This window comes from Canis lupus, chromosome 9 (genome assembly GCF_048164855.1).
Source record: "Canis lupus baileyi chromosome 9, mCanLup2.hap1, whole genome shotgun sequence".
NCBI classification, from domain to species: domain Eukaryota; kingdom Metazoa; phylum Chordata; class Mammalia; order Carnivora; family Canidae; genus Canis; species Canis lupus.
In genome coordinates this window covers 39,591,256-39,607,199 of record NC_132846.1, presented here as the reverse complement: position 1 = coordinate 39,607,199, position 15,944 = coordinate 39,591,256, and the positions used below count along the sequence as shown (strand labels likewise).

Below are 15,944 nucleotides of genomic sequence, written 5' to 3'. Positions count from 1 at the left end.
TTTTTTGTTCTGACTTTGTCTAGTATTAATATGCCACTGCAGCTTTCTTTTATTAGTGTTTGCATGGCATATTTTTTTCTATCCATTTACTTTTAACCTACTTTATATCTAAAATGGGTTTATTTTAGGCAACATATAGTTGGGTCTTGCCTCTCCTCTCCCCTTCACAAACCTGAGAATCTCTGCCTTTCAAGAGGTTTTCAGATCATTTATATTTAATGTAATCATTGATATGATTGGATATACATCTATCTTGCTAAGTATTTTTGGATTTTCTATTTTTCTCTTCAATTATTTGTTCCTTTTTTCTTTTGCCTTTTATTTTATTTTTATCATTACATTTTGTTTCTGCTATTAGTTCATTTATTTGAGAGATAGTGAGCAAGCAAATATGAACAAGGGCCAGAGGGAGAGGGAGAAGCAGACTCCCCACTGAGCAAGTATCCTGAAGTGGGGCTTGATCCCAGGACCCTGGGATCATGACCCAAGCCAAAGGCAGACACTTAAGCCACTGAGCCACCCATGTGCACCTCTGCTATTGGTTTGTTAATTTTGCCACTTTTGTCCTTTAGTTGTTGCTCTAGGGTTTACAATATACTTCTTTAACTTGTGTAATAAAGTCTACCTTAAAATAATATCATACTTAATTATATTGTAACAACCTTTTATATGTTTCAATTTCTTCCCTCCCATCCTCTTACTAGTGCTGTCAAATATTTGACTTTTAATAACACTGTAATATATTGTTACTATTTTTTGCTTTAGGAATTGGGGCTCAGTGGTTGAACATCTGCCTATGGTTCAGGTTGTGATCCCAGGGTTCTAGGATCGATTGCCACATTAGGCTCCCCGTAGGGAGCGATTGCCACATTAGGCTCCCCGTAGGGAGCTTGCTTCTCCCTCTGCCTCTGTCTCTGCCTCTCTCTCTGTGTGTTTCACATGAATAAATAAATAAAATCTTTTTTTAAAAAAGTCAATTGCTTTTTAGAAAATTTTTAACATTTTAAAATTTATTTTAGAGAGCGAGTTTGTGCCCAACCAGGGTCAGGGGTGGGGGGTGGGGGTGGGGGGCAGAAGGAGAGGAGAGAGAATCACAAGCTGACTCTCTATGCTAAATGTTGAGCCCAATGCAGGGATCAATCTCACAATCCTGAGGTCCTGATCTGAATGGAATTCAAGAGTCAGATGCTTAACCAACTGAGCGACCCAAAATTTTTTTTAAAAGAAACAAAAAGGACGCCTGAATGGCTTAGTGGTTGAGTGTCTACCTTCAGCTCAGGGCGTGATCCCAGAGTCCTGGGATTGAGTCCCATATCAGGCTCCCTGCATGGAGCCTGCTTCTCCCTCTGCCTATGTCTCTGCCTCTCTCTCTGCGTGTCTCTCATGAATAAATACATAAAATCTTTAAAAGAAAAAAGTCTTAAATTTATCCTCATGTTTACCATTTTCAGTTCTCTTTATTTCTTCATGTCAATCTAGATTTCCAGTACTACTGTGGCTGAGTAACTTTCTTTAGCATTTCTTGTTTTGCACTCTGCTGGCAGTGATTCTTCTTAGCTTTTGTCTCATGGTTTTTCTTTTATCCTCTTTTTTGAAAGATATTTTTGCTGGGTACAAAGTTTTGTATTGACAAGTTTTCCTTTCCTTTGAGTACTTTAAAAATGTCATTCTTGGTTCACTGACTTACATAGTTTTTCTGTATCTATTAGCAGTCACTTCTAATTTGCCCCTCCCACAACCCCTGGCAACCATTAATCTTTTTGATCTATAGGTTTGCCTCTTCTAGACATTTTGTATAAATGGATTCATACAATATGTGGTCTTTTGTGTGTGACTTCTTTCACTTAGCATAGTGTTTTCAAGGCTTATCCATGTTGTAGCATTTAATAGTACTTCATACCTTTTTATGGCAGTATAGTGTTCCTTTTTTTTTTTTTAAGATTTTATTTATTCATTCAGAGAGAGCGAGAGAGAGGCAGAGACACAGGCAGAGGGAGAAGCAGGCTCCATGCAGGAAGCCTGATGTGGAACTCGATCCCGGGTCTCCAGGATCACACCCTGGGCTGAAAGCAGGCGCTAAAGCACTGAGCCACCAGGGCTGCCCTGGTTTAGGTTTTGTTGTTGCTATGGTTACCTTCAGTCCACCACAGATTTGAAATTCTTCAGCTATGGGCTGTTAATTATCTTGTGTTTAGTGTTCAGCTTGATATGCTGAAGAGTTTTCCTTATTGTTCCTTCTTAACTTTTAGCACACCCTGCTTCCTATGCCAAATAAAGGATTTCTCAACACTGTCTTCTTCCTTCACCAACTGTTGATGCTTTTCAGTCAATATGAGTATCATGGTGGAGGTAGGGGGTCATTTTCCTCCATAATGGTTTGTTCATTTGTTTTTCAAATGAATATACCTGTGCGTAATCACCACCCACAGAATTCTCTCTTTCTCATTCCCAGTCCATATCCCCCTCAAAAGATAACCAGTATTCTGATTTCTACCATTATAGACTTATTTTGTCTGTTCTTATATTTTGTGTAAATGAAATCACAATAGTATTCCTCTGTGTCAGACTTCTGTCACTAAACAATTCTGAGATTCTTCTATATTGTTGCATTGACTGGTAGAATATGGTTTTTTATTGCCATTTAGAATTCCAGTGTACTAATAATATAGCGCAGTTGATCAGTAAAGACTGTTTAAACAATTGGATACTTGTCTAATTGTCTAATTAATCATCTTCTAATTTTCTTAAAAGCAACATGCCAACATTGGCTTTGTTGCTCAGGCCAGAAATTGAAGCCTCATTCGTCTTTGTCATCTCTTTTCATACCCCATTTGTAGTCTCAGGAAATTCTGTTTATTCTTCTTTCATAATTATGGCCTGTATCCAGCCACTTCTCTCCACTTTTATATCCCTTGCCCAGAATTTTGCACAAGCCTTTTCACTACTTCCATTCCTGCCCTAAGGTCCGTTCGTTCTCCAGGCAGCAACCAGAGGAATCCCTCCACAAACGTCTCTCATTTGCTCTCAACCAGCCTTCTTTTTCACTTGAAAATAAAATCTAAAGTTTTGACCTTGCAAAGCTCTTATCTGGTTCCAGCTACCGTTTGTTTGTTTTAGATTTATTTATTTATATTGAGAAAGAGAGCACACTTATGAGTTGGGGGAGGGGCAGAGGGAGAGAGAGAATCCCAAGCAGACTCCCCACTGAGCATAAAGCCAGATACTGGGGCTTGATCCCATGATCTGAGATCATGTTTTTTTGGTTTTTGGGTTTTGGTTTTTTTTAAGATACATTTATTTATCTATTTCCAGCTATTTCTTTGACTTTATTTCCTATACCACTTTTTTTACTCAGCTTCAGCTGCTGTGGACCACTTGCACTTATCACTCCCGACTCTCCGCCCAGGAGGCTCTTAAGCCTACACAGTCCAACACCTTGCTTCCTCATTTCTTTCTTGTCTTAGCTGAAATGTCACCTCATGGGAGAGGCTTTCCTTTAATGGCTATATCCAAAAGGCCTTTCCTGCCTCATTTTTCTTGCCTTAAGCAATATTATTTTTCATAACACTTCAACTGTTTTCATTATTACATTTAGTTATTTGTCTGTATGGCTGTCTGTTACCCCACTGCCTTCTATGAAGGCAGGGACTTTACTTATGTTCTTTACTGTATCCAGTGTGTTTTTCTAGGCCTGACATGTCAGTCCTTCAGGAATTGTTTTTGAATTATTGAATAGGGTAATTCTTTAGGACTTTTGAGTTAAAGATGTATCAATTTCTAACTATAACACAGAATATTCAAGTGGCTGATTCTTTGATGTTAACATCAATTTGTTATAGGCTATAGACAATGGTTCTTTTTATCCCCCTACCTTTTTTTTTTTTTTTTTTTGCAGCTATTAAGGGAACACATTTGCTTAATTTTTAAAAGCGTCTATTCAGAATTAGAAAAAGAAATAGTAAACATATAGTACCAACTCAAAATTTTGGATTATTCCACATTGCTACTAACTGTTCCAAATTAAGACATCTGGTGACTGGGGAAGTTTGATTTTTCTCTGTATTTGGTTAACCAGCTGGTTGTTCTGGAAAGGCAAAAACAGTTGATTGTTCTTGTTGAAAGAAGAAGAGCATTCATTGATTTCCTTCAAAGGATGACTTTGGGTGGAAGATTTACTTGAGAAATTTGACATCTCAGGATGTTATTGAGGAAAATGCCTTTGTTTTTAAAAAGATACTTCAATGTTATATCTTCTACAGCTTGAGAAAGTATGTGTGTCATTCCCTCCTCCCCCTCCCCCTTTTCCTTGGTAACAGATTCCTGCACTTTAAAAACTGTGCTTTCCCGAAGAATTTTAGTGTATGAGATGCCATATGTTGCTGCAACCAATATCTTGAACATTCATGGGAATAAGAATAGCATATTCCGACTCACTAAGCAGGATTAATTTACAAAGACATTAAGTCTTAGTCATTAATGAATATGATATTTAAAATGACATGAAGTTGTAGCAGATGTCAGTTTAGCATACTTTCCACTAAATATTCAGCACTTCTTCCCAGTTTAAAACAAATGGCTCTTTGGCAAATTGTTTCAAAGCCAATTCTGTGTTAGTTTAAAATATACACACAAATTTCTCTAAATTTCTGATATAAATGCTTTCTGAGAGACGTTCTGCTGAAGTTAAGCCAGTGCATGCATTTTATCCCAAGGTATTGTCTCTTCTGAGACATACTGATAATGGAGTGACTATGACTATTTCAATCTTCCAGGTTTTCTGAAATGAACATTAATAACCAAATTCCTAAGATTTGCTTGTGCAATTTTGCTTCAGATAGGCTGACATTAGATATGCTTGATAAATAATAAGCCTCTTTAAATGCCCAGCATAGAGATTTTGTGGCTACCATGAGATTTTTCATGTTCGCCACTGGCACATGTCATTAGACATTAGTAGCTACTTCTTCCAGGTGCTCTCCTGATATAGCCTACCCCCCTTTTATTTATTTTTTATTTTTTTAAAAGAATTTATTTATTCATGAGAGAGAGAGAGAGAGAGGCAGAGAGAGGCAGAGGGAGAAGCAGGCTCCCTGCAGGGAGCCTGATATGGGACTCCATCCCGGGACCCCAGGATCACGCCCTGAGCCAAAGGTAGATGCTCTATCGCTGAGCCACCAGGTGTCCCAGCCTACACCCTTTTAAAAAATAAGTATGATATATGCTTATTATACAGGTAACATAGGCTATCCCTATTTTTTATTTTTATTTTTTAAGATTTTATTTATGAGAGACACAAGGAGAGAGAGAGGCAGAGACACAGGCAGAGGGAGAAGCAGGCTCCATGCAGGGAGCCCGACATGAGACTCCATCCCGGGCCTCCAGGATCATGCCCTGGGCCAAAAGCAGGCGCTAAACTGCTGAGCCACTCAGGGATCCCCTAGCTGTGCTTTTCTCATCAGTTTAGTGAACATAGCAGTACTTATGGGGTTATTATAAGGTTATATCATCATTGGTAAAAATTTTAGCAACATAGAAAAATACCAGGAAGGCAACACACACACACACTTACTCCAGATATTTGAAATACATCTAATGAACATTATTCTAGAGACTTTTCTGTGCATATATACAGATAGAGTGAGCAAAAACGTGAATAGGAATAATTTTATGAAAGCAGGATGATATATTATACATTTTCTCTAAATATTATATTTAGTTTAACTTGGATTTAACAAACAAAAAATAAATAAAATGAAAGTAATTGCTGAAATTCCGGTGTTTGTTTGTTTGTTTGTTTCTTTCTTTCTTTCTTTCTTCTTCTTCTTTTTTTATTTTTTTCATGTAACGTATTAATTCTCTTTGAATATAACCTAAAGAAAAGGTGAATGATACTAAGAGGTTCAGGTCATTTTGTTTTGCACTTTTTAAAACTACATGTTGCAGGTGTCTACACAACTCCTTAGTAAAGTAGGATGTAGGATGTAGGTTTTTCTGGTGACCAAATAGCCTTTCATGTGATGACTGGGGGACTCAGACTTCTTTCATTTTATGGCTCAACCATCCTGTAGGGCTTTGAAATGCGCTGCATCCAGCCAGCAGATGGGTGAAGAGAACGTGAAGACACACCACCTCTTGATCACCTGCCCCAAGCATGACATGATTCACTTCTACTTGCAAAAATCACTCACTGAGACTGAGGCAAATCTTGATGGGGGACCTCGTCTCTGTTTTCTCTTCGAGGCCCCATGAAATGTTCTATACCAAATCCTAGGTGTATTACACTCCTTTCAGCTGCTTCTCATCCCCCAGATTAGCCTGGAGACCTTAGAAATGTAATAAGCCCTAGAAGCCCTCTTTGCTGAGCTCCTGCATTAGTAAGTAAAGTGTTTATTTCTGAGTTTCTCTGAGGTTGCCTACCTTCTTCCTCAGTTGGCTTCTTTCCAAATTTGGGTGTATTCATACATACTATTTTTTTTTATGTTTTTATAATGAAATAGGTGATTGGGCAGAGGTTGGTGGTGGCATTCATGATTAGCCTGAGTCATCGCAGATCTAGAATTGAAATTGACGTAGGAGCCTTTCAGCATAGGAACATTCCTCATGTGTATGTACCTGAAATCCTTTCCTATCTAGAACCGCCAAACACCCACAATATTTATCAAGGGTATTTTTAAAAAGTGCCGTTTTGAATAATACTAGTTTATAGAAAAGTTGAAAAGATACTACGGTTTTATACCCTTTACTCAGTTTCTCTAATATTAGTGTAGCAATATTACATTTACCAAAACTAAGAAATTAACACTGGTACAATACTGTTAACTATAAAGTTTATTTGGATTTCACCAGCTTTCCACTAATATCCTTTTTCTGGTCAGTCCAGTCTAGGATACCATGCTGCATTTAGTCATCAAACCTCCTTCATCTCCTCCAACATGGTATAGTCTCTCAGACTTTATTTTTCATGACCTTGGAACATTTGAAGAGTACTAACCAGATATTTAAGGATGTTCCTGAATGTGGGTTTATCTGATATTTTCTCTTACACGAGGCTGATGAATTTGGGGAAAGAGTAGCAGAGAAGTGAAATATTTTCCTCATCATGTCACACCATGGGGCAAGTGACATCAACATAACTTATGGCTGATGAAGTTATTATGTTTTACTCTTTCCATACTCTATTCTTTGAGGCAGGTAATTAAGTTCAGTCTGTACTGGAGGGGAAGAGAATTAAGCTCCACCTCCTGGAGGAGGTATATCTACTTAAATTATTTGGAATTCTTTACTCATTTATTTAATTATATAAACATTTATTTTTATCAGTATGGATTCATGGCTATTTATTTTATTCTTTGGTACTTGTGTCTTTTTTTTTTAAAGATTTTATTTATTTATTCATGAGAGACACACAGAGAGAGAGGCAGAGACACAGGCAGAGGGAGAAGCAGGCTTCATGCAAGGAGCCCGATGTGGGACTCGATTCTGGATCTCCAGGATCACACCCTGGGCTGCAGGCGGCGCTAAACCGCTGCGCCACCAGGGCTGCCTCCTACTTGTGTCTTTTCTTTCCTTTTCTTTTCTTTCCTTTTCTTTTCTTTTCTTTCCTTTCCTTTCCTTTCCTTTCCTTTCCTTTCCTTTCCTTTCCTTTCCTTTCTTTCCTTTCTTTCCTTTCTTTCCTTTCTTTCCTTTCTTTCTTTTTTTTTAGCATTACTTTACTTTCTGGCACTATCTGATGCTCTTGGCTCATCTCTACTTTCCCTGTCCCAGACCTAGGATCAGCTATTTGTCCAAGGAGCTCAAAGGGTATTTTAAATAGGTTAGGTCTTAAGCTTTTCTGATTAGTACCTAACTAAAAGATAAGAATGTTAGAGAAGTTCACTGAAACTTAGAGCAGTGAAACCTTACCATCTTCTAAAATATGTTGAAGTTTATTTGTTCTTTAGAAGTGTATTTTTCATTATAAGATGAAAAGATCTTAAAAAGCACTGATTCAATTTGATATGTTAATAGTTTATTCAGATTTGAGAATTGTTTGATGCTGTGTTCATGAAATTTTGTGTGTTGATTCAATTTTTTTTTTTTTTTTAAGTTTTAATATGGGGCACCTGGGTGGCTCAGTAGTTGAGCATCTGCCCTTGGCTCAGGTCATGATCCCAGGATCCTGGGATCAAGTCCCATATCGGCCTCCCCACAGGGATCCTGCTTCTCCCTCTGTCTATGTCTCTGCCTCTCTCTCTGTGTGTCTTTCATGAAAAAATAAAATCCTTTTTAAAAAAATTAAAATTAAAAGTTCTAATATGAAAGTAACTGAGACTGCTTACCTGTTCTAAAAGTTATAAGAATTTTAAATGTGAATGTGAAATGAGAAAATTAGAAGAAAGGAAACAATATTTGTTGCTTATTTTCTTAATGCCAAGAATTGTGCCCTCTGTATACTTCTCTGTGTCCTGTATCCTATGATTACCTCTGTCCTTGTACTTATCATCCTATATTGTAAGTAATCTGTATACCCGATGTGGGGCATGAGCTCAGGACCCTGAGATCAAGAGCCGCATGCTTTTCCAACAGAGCCAGCCAGGCACCCCTTTATCCCCACTTTAAAGATGGGGATACTGAGGCTTAGAGAGTTTCAGTAATTTGTACAGTGATGACTTCGCTAATTTGTGGTAGAAAAAGAGCTTGAAATTAGGATGTTTGATTCTTAAACCTATTGCTTTTTCTTTTGTGCCACACTGACAATTTCTTTAATAAGCTGAAAATACTTCACTGCATTCTTTTCTTTTTTAACTATTTATTTCTTTGAGAGAGTAGGAGGAGGGGCAAGGGAAGAGTGAAAGCAGACTCACCACTGAGCACAGAGCACGACTGTAGGCTTGATCTCACTCCAGGCTTGATCTCACAACCCTGAGATCATGACCTGATCATGGTCATGATCAGTCAGCTAAGCAGCTGACTCTTGATTTCAGCTCAGGTCTTGATTTCATTAGGCTCGTCACTGGGCATGGAGCCTACAATATGAAGTACGCAGAAACTTACAAGATGGAGTTTAACATTAGGTTTTTAAATATTGTATCGTTTCAGTGGTTTTTTATTTTGTTGCTGTCCTTAGCATCAGGGATCCTACCATTATTATTGAGAATAGATTTTTATAGAGTCTTCGGGGAATTCCTTTGTGAACCTTATTTTTTCCCTTTTATTTTTGAACAAAAAATATAAAAGGTGGGGAGGGGGAAGAGGATAGATGTTCTAAAGGGAATAAAAGATCAAATCCTTCTATTCAGTATGAATGAAGTTTGACTTTTTAAAGTATGTTCCCTAAATCTTTCTTTGCATGAGCCTCTTACATAAAATGAGTACTTGATGATATATCCAAAACTTTATTTGATTTTCTTTAATTAGAGTGGTTCTGGATGCATTAACAAAAACTGTGCTGCAAACTGACTTAAGTAGAAAATGTGGAATCTCGTTAACATGGAATAAAAGTTCTTTCCATCAGTTGGTTTGGGTCCACTTTAGAATTAGTGTTCCACATCTGGACAAATTGTAGTTAGGAGGAGAATGCATGGATTGGCACAAGAATATAAGGTTTCTGAACCAATTACTGGTTTAAAAGAATAGAATTGCTGTGATTGGTTTAGGCTAATCAGGATCTGCTCCTGGAGCGAGGGTCAAATCTTGAAACCATGTTGATGCCAGATGGAGGAGGGAGAGGGAGGAGGATGAGTTGGAGGGGTTCCATCATATTGTCCACTAGATCTTATTTGCTCTTCAAATAATATATGATGTATAATTGATCACCCTCACCTTAATATTAACTTTCCAGGAATGTAATTGTTTATGCTGGCTGCTGGGTACATGGGGGTTTCTTTTACTATTCTCTACTACTTATAAATTCTATAATAAAAAGTTTAAAAAGAAAGAGAGAAGTGGAACAGAAAAAAAAATAGTGATTGTTGCGTACAGTAACATTTTTCTAAGCCAGTCTATTGTTTTTTCCTATCATCCTGCTCTTTCTTTCTCCTCTGCTTATATGTAGGATTAACATGTAATTCTCCCTCTCAAAGGTTAATAAGCATATTCCTTAATTATAGTTGACATTAATGCTTCAGTACTTAATAAGAGTAATAGCACAGTATTAGAGTAATAGCACAGTATTAGAGTAAACACAGGTGACTGATATTGAAGCTTCAGCTTGGGTTTCAAACCACACTCCCTCCTTTTCCTCCCCTTAGTCACTGTGAGAGCATTGACAAGTTAGTCCCTCTGAGGTTCTTCAATTTTGCCATAAAATGGGGATAATAATATCTATCTTACAGGATTAAATGATTATGATTTAAAAAAAATAGATATAAGTTGCCCATAGGCTAGCATCTGTTGAACTCCAATTAAGATGATTTTCTTCTAAAGAAAGATTATTTTCTTCTCTGTGAGGCTCAGTTATCCTAGCCCAATCTGATAAATGTGGGTACAGTATTGTTGTAGTTAAATTACAAGTGTAGATTGTAAAGTTATTAACGGCCATTCCTGAATGCCTTCTTTCATTAAACTTTTCTCTACATTTGGGACATTTGCTCGAACTCTGCATTCCACAGTCATCAGAGCTAACTCCTTATAGTAAATGGGCAGCACTAAGTTTTAGCTGTGGGGAATTAGGTTTTTCTGGCTTAAGTCTGTTAAATAGTGTCAAAAGAAAATTCATCCTATACCCAACATATACTTCACATAATATTGCTACTCTTCAATAAAAATGCAATAGTAGAAATGATTGTTATCATATCTTTCATGTGTGATGAACATTCATACCTGAAAGATAGAAATACATCTTTTTCTAAGGATACTGCTAGTTCTGATTTCATGCAAAATAATATGCAGAAGCCTTTTATTATAATACCTTTTAAAAAAAGATTTTATTTACTTATTTATTCATGAGAGACACAGAGAGAGGCAGAGACATAGGCAGAGGGAGAAGCAGGCTCCCTGCAGGGAGCCTGATGTGGGACTCCACCCCAGGACCCCAGGACCACCCCCTGAACTGAAGGCAGATGCTCAACCACTGAGCCACCCAGGCATCCCAGTATAGTACCTTTTGTTTTTTGTTTTGTTTTTTTTTAAATAATTTTTTAAAGGTTTTTTTTTTTTTATTTATTCATAGAGACACAGAGAGAGAAAGGCAGAGACACAGGCAGAGGGAGAAGCAGGCATCAATGCAGAGAGCCCTACATGGGACATGATCCAGGGTCTCCAGGATCACGCCCTGGGCTGCAGGTGGCGCTAAACCGCTGCGCCACCAGGGCTGCCCTATAGTGCCTTTTGTAATCAATAGTGTCTAAATTAGTGTGAAATGTATGTTGTTTTCTTTGTTTCTTGTTTGAATGGGGTGGGGGGGGAGCTACTTTGTCTTCCATTATGGAAATATTTAAGCTAGTCTGTCCTTCAAATTTCATATTTAAACTTAGCCACCTCATAATCAAAGCAATACCTAGTTGCAGTCGGATATGTTTGGGATGTACTTTACATACAGAAAGAACATTTTATCAGGTTTATTTTAATAGGCAATAAAAAGAAATAGCATTTCAATTGATAAAAGAACTTAAATCTTATGAAGGCAAATGCACAAAGGAATTCATACTTACATTTAGAGATTTTGTTATTAACTAAACAACTAATTATCTAAGGACAATTATTCAGAAAAGAGATTAGTCATCACTTCCCATCTAATGTATTCCAAGATGCCGGTTCATCAGAAATTTAATATTCCCACCCCTTTGTTTTGAGTTGTCTTTCTAAATATCTTCCATCCTCTGCATTATATTCAGACATAAGAATCCTGTATCCTGTGGTAAGAGCCACAGCAGCAGCTCTGGGGTTCTGCTGTTTCCTGATCTGTACTAACAGGATCAAGGTGAGATATTAGTAATTGTTCTACTGCTGTTCTCAGAACACTTAGGCTCATATTGCAATTTATGATGGATAGCTAACTCTAACAAGCAATCTTTTTTTTTTTTTTTTAAGATTTTATTTATTTACTTGAGAGAAAAAGCACGAGCAGGGGGTGGGGAGGGGCAGAAGGAGAAGGAGAAGCAGACTACCTCATTGAGCAGGGAGCCAGGCGTGAGACTTGATCCCAGTACCCTGAAATCATAACCTGAGCTGAAGGCAGGTGCTTAAGTGACTGAGCCACCCAGGCACCCAAGCAATCTTTTTTAAATGAAGAAAATTTCTTTTTAGCCACACAAATTATCGTAAGCCTTGGACTTTACTAAACTTCCATTATCTGTTTTTTTCTTCTTTTTTTTTTTTTTTTTTTTTTTTTTTATCTCAGTGTGGGCAAAGTAAGAATTATGTGAAACATAATTGTGTATGACTCCAGAGGGAATGGCAATAACTCCCCCCTCCTCTTTTTGTACATTCCCTTCTCTTTTCTCTGCTGTTCTCTTTTGGCTTATTTTCATTTCTTTTCTCTCCATATTCTTTACTTCAGTCCTCTTTTCTGTTAGCCTCTTTTTCATTTGTGTATTTGTATGAATGTATGTTGACATAAGGAAGGTTCACTCCACAATCCTCAACTCTCATAGCCTATTGAGATCTAGAATGCTAACTAAGCTTCCTTCTATGCATCTAACAGAAACAAATAGAGAAAAGATGGAAATTATGGTTAATCTTTATTTATTCTCTTCATATGTTTTTGTTAGGTTGAATCATATGAAGTCATCAATATTGTTTTGGTCAACAGAAATAAATTTAATTTAATACTTCCCTAAGCATCCTGCAACCCAAAAGTAAGATTTGGGAAACTGATTGGATGAGAGCCCTGAGCAGGAGAATTAGATATCCCAGAGGTTCTTGCTTCACCAGGTAGATCAGTGCTGTCATGGTGCTAATACGATTAACCCAAATGGAAAAAATTGTGAAATACACAATTGTTTTTGTTTTTAAGGGGACTGCTTGGTGGGAGAGGAGGGAAGCATAAACAATCACTTTTGTTTTGGGGTGTAGTGGGATACATTCAAGGAGAAATGGCCAGTAGACAGTTGGAAATACAGATTTGTAAATAGATGAGATCATTGCCATATAGGTGGTATTCAAAAACATGAATGTGAAGTTACCCTTTGAGAGTGTATATAGTGTGGGAAGAAAAGAGAACCTGTGGCTTCATTTCAGGATTGGAAGTGGATCATGCAAAGAAAACTGAGATAAGGACTATACATAGAAGAAAAAGTATTTATCATCTTGGAATGATTCATTAGTATGTAAAATTAAGATTTAACTACATAGCCTCAGAAGTTTATATTTCAAATATGACTCACTTGCATATTAATGTGTTCAAACATAAACTAGAAGTTTTCATGTTTCCCCATAAGAGATTAAATTATTTTACTGTATCTCTGGATGAATATACACTCTAATTTGAGATTATTGTGAGATATACCTACCTTATCTCTAATATTTTTTTTCTTTCTTCTTTCTCTCTTTCTTTCTCTCTTTTCTTTTCTTTCTTTCTTTCTTTCTTTCTTTCTTTCTTTCTTTCTTCTTTCTTCTTTCTTTTTTTCTTTCTTTCTTCTTTCTTTCTTTTTCTTTCTTTCTTTCTCTTTCTTTCCTTCCATCCATCCATCCATCTATCCATTCTTTAGTTCTTTCTTGAAGAACTGTATTGCATTTGGACAGTATATCAAATGGATAACCACTGTGATTGGTCTTGAAGTGTTAAGTTTGCAGTAGCATTCAGTCTGGGGCCCACTCTGCCTGGCCCATCAATCTCTAAAATCCTTTGAATTAAAGGCATGCAGGGGACTGTTCCAATGTGAAACGGACTCTCCGGGCAATATAGTAGAGGGAAGGAGTACTACTATCCTGCTTGAATATATGAACATAGTCCTACAAATTACTATTAGCTTGAAAGCCATATTAAACTCAATTAAAATTTTCATCAACCTGATCTTTCATATGCAAAAATCAAAATGAAGAAGTAGGAAAAATTATTTATGACCTCATGTTAACTCTTTGAATATTTCAAGAATGGATAATTGTTTTTATCTGAGACTTTAAAACAATTTCTTCCTTGGAGTGTATAAGAAGTATACCCTTAAGTAAATACACATTTGAAAAAAAAAAAGTAAATACACATTTGAGGAATATTTGAATACCTTGTTGTTAAAAATTATGTTAAATATTTTTCTTTACAAATATAAAATCTTCCTCTATATTTCCTTTTTATGCCTTAAAGTATTGCTAAAGAATGCCATCATTTTACTAATTTCCATGAGGAGAGCTCTCCATGTAAACACATGACACATGCAATATCTTTTTAGGTTTATTCTGTTTCTCCTAGAATTCTTGAACTCTTAATCCAAGAAACTTGAATCAATTATTCATTCATTTATTCAACAACTATTTGTTGATAACAGATAAACAAGAAGAAGAAGTTTAACAATAAAATAGAGTTTTTCAAGAATATTGAGTGAAAAGAGCAAATGCCAAGAAGATACATACAAATGCAATGTCATTTTATAAAATCATAGTTGTGTCTGTAATGTTTCTAAAATAAAAAAACAAGCAACTATGGTAGAATGTTAACATCTGTTAAATCTAAGTATCTGAGTGTCTATATTTGGGTGTCATACTTTTTTCTAAACTTTGTATATTTGAAATATTTTATAATTAAGCATTTTTAAAATTTTTAAATTGATAAAACAAGCAATATGGTAGGAAGTGACAGGGATACTTTAGATTGGTTGACTAGAGAGGATCTTTCCAGGTAGGTGACACTGAGGTCTGAATAACAGTACCTAGAACCAAACCCCACCTCCCCACGTGGTATTAGTAGTATTAGCAGTGGTAATACTGATAATTTTTACATAATATCTGTTGAATATGTATTTTATATGACAGGTATTGTGGTGAACTCATTATTTCAGTTGATCCTTTTTTTTTTTTTTTTAGGATTTTTTTTTTAAAGATTTTATTTATTTATTTGAGAGAGGGAGAGTTTGCAAGAGAGAAGGAGCCCAGGGTGAGAGGGAGAAGTAGACTGCCCGCTGACCCCAGGGAGCCTGATGCAGGAATGGATCCCAGGACCCTGAAATCATGACCTGAGCCAAAGGCAGATGCTTAACCGCCTGAGCCACGCAGGTCCCCCACAGTTCATCCTTCTAACAGCTCTTGAGTTGTACTCATTTCTTCTTTTATTTTTTAAAAAGATTTTATTTATTTATTTATTTATTTATTTATTTATTTATTTATTTGAGAGAGAGAGCATGGGAGAGAAAGCGAGCATGTGCTCACATGAACAAAGGAAGGGGCAGAGGGAGGAGCAAGCTTCCTGCTCCATCTTAGGACCTTGGTATGATCATGACCTGAGCCCAAAGCAGATGCTTAACCAACTCAGCCACCCAGGTGCCCCCATGTTTTTTTTTTTTTTTTTTTTTATCTTTTTTAAAAATTTATTTATGATAGAGAGAGAGAGGCAGAGACATAGGCAGAGGGAGAAGCAGGCTCCATGCACCGGGAGCCCGATGTGGGATTCGATCCCGGGTCTCCAGGATCGTGCTCTGGGCCAAAGGCAGGCGCTAAACCGCTGCACCACCCAGGGATCCCCCCATATCTTTTTTTAAAGATGAAAAGATAGACACTTAAAAAGCTAACACTAAAGTAGCAGGGGTAAAAAACATTTTATCTTGAGAATGGAAATGTGAATTTCTGAGGCAGGCTAGATTATTCATTGGTAAAGGCAATTTTAACTCACAAAAAAATGAAGAGAAAGTAATTTAGGCAGAGAAACAGCTATTGCTACAGTCCTGAGGCAGAAGCAAGCATGACATGTTCAAGGAAAAAGGACATTTTAGCCTGTGCTGTTGAATTATGCTACCATAACATAAACGGTAAATGGTCATTTTCTCCCTGAATACTTATGTTGAAGGAGGCTCATCACTTTCAGGCTTAATCATATT

The 15,944-nt window shown here is 36.8% G+C and overlaps 1 protein-coding gene across 9 annotated transcripts in view; it reads left to right on the top strand.

Annotated features, from left to right (window-relative positions):
- WDR89 (WD repeat domain 89) overlaps positions 1 to 15,944 on the top strand; it is a 35,772-nt gene that overhangs the window by 13,957 nt on the left and 5,871 nt on the right. For 4 of the 9 annotated variants that reach the window (XM_072838878.1, XM_072838874.1, XM_072838873.1 and 1 more), the window contains one exon: positions 11,814 to 11,899. The exons of the other annotated variants lie outside the window; for them this stretch is intronic. The gene's annotated coding sequence lies outside the window, so the exon portion shown is untranslated. The remainder of the gene's footprint in view (positions 1 to 11,813; positions 11,900 to 15,944) is intronic. 9 annotated transcript variants of the gene reach the window in all.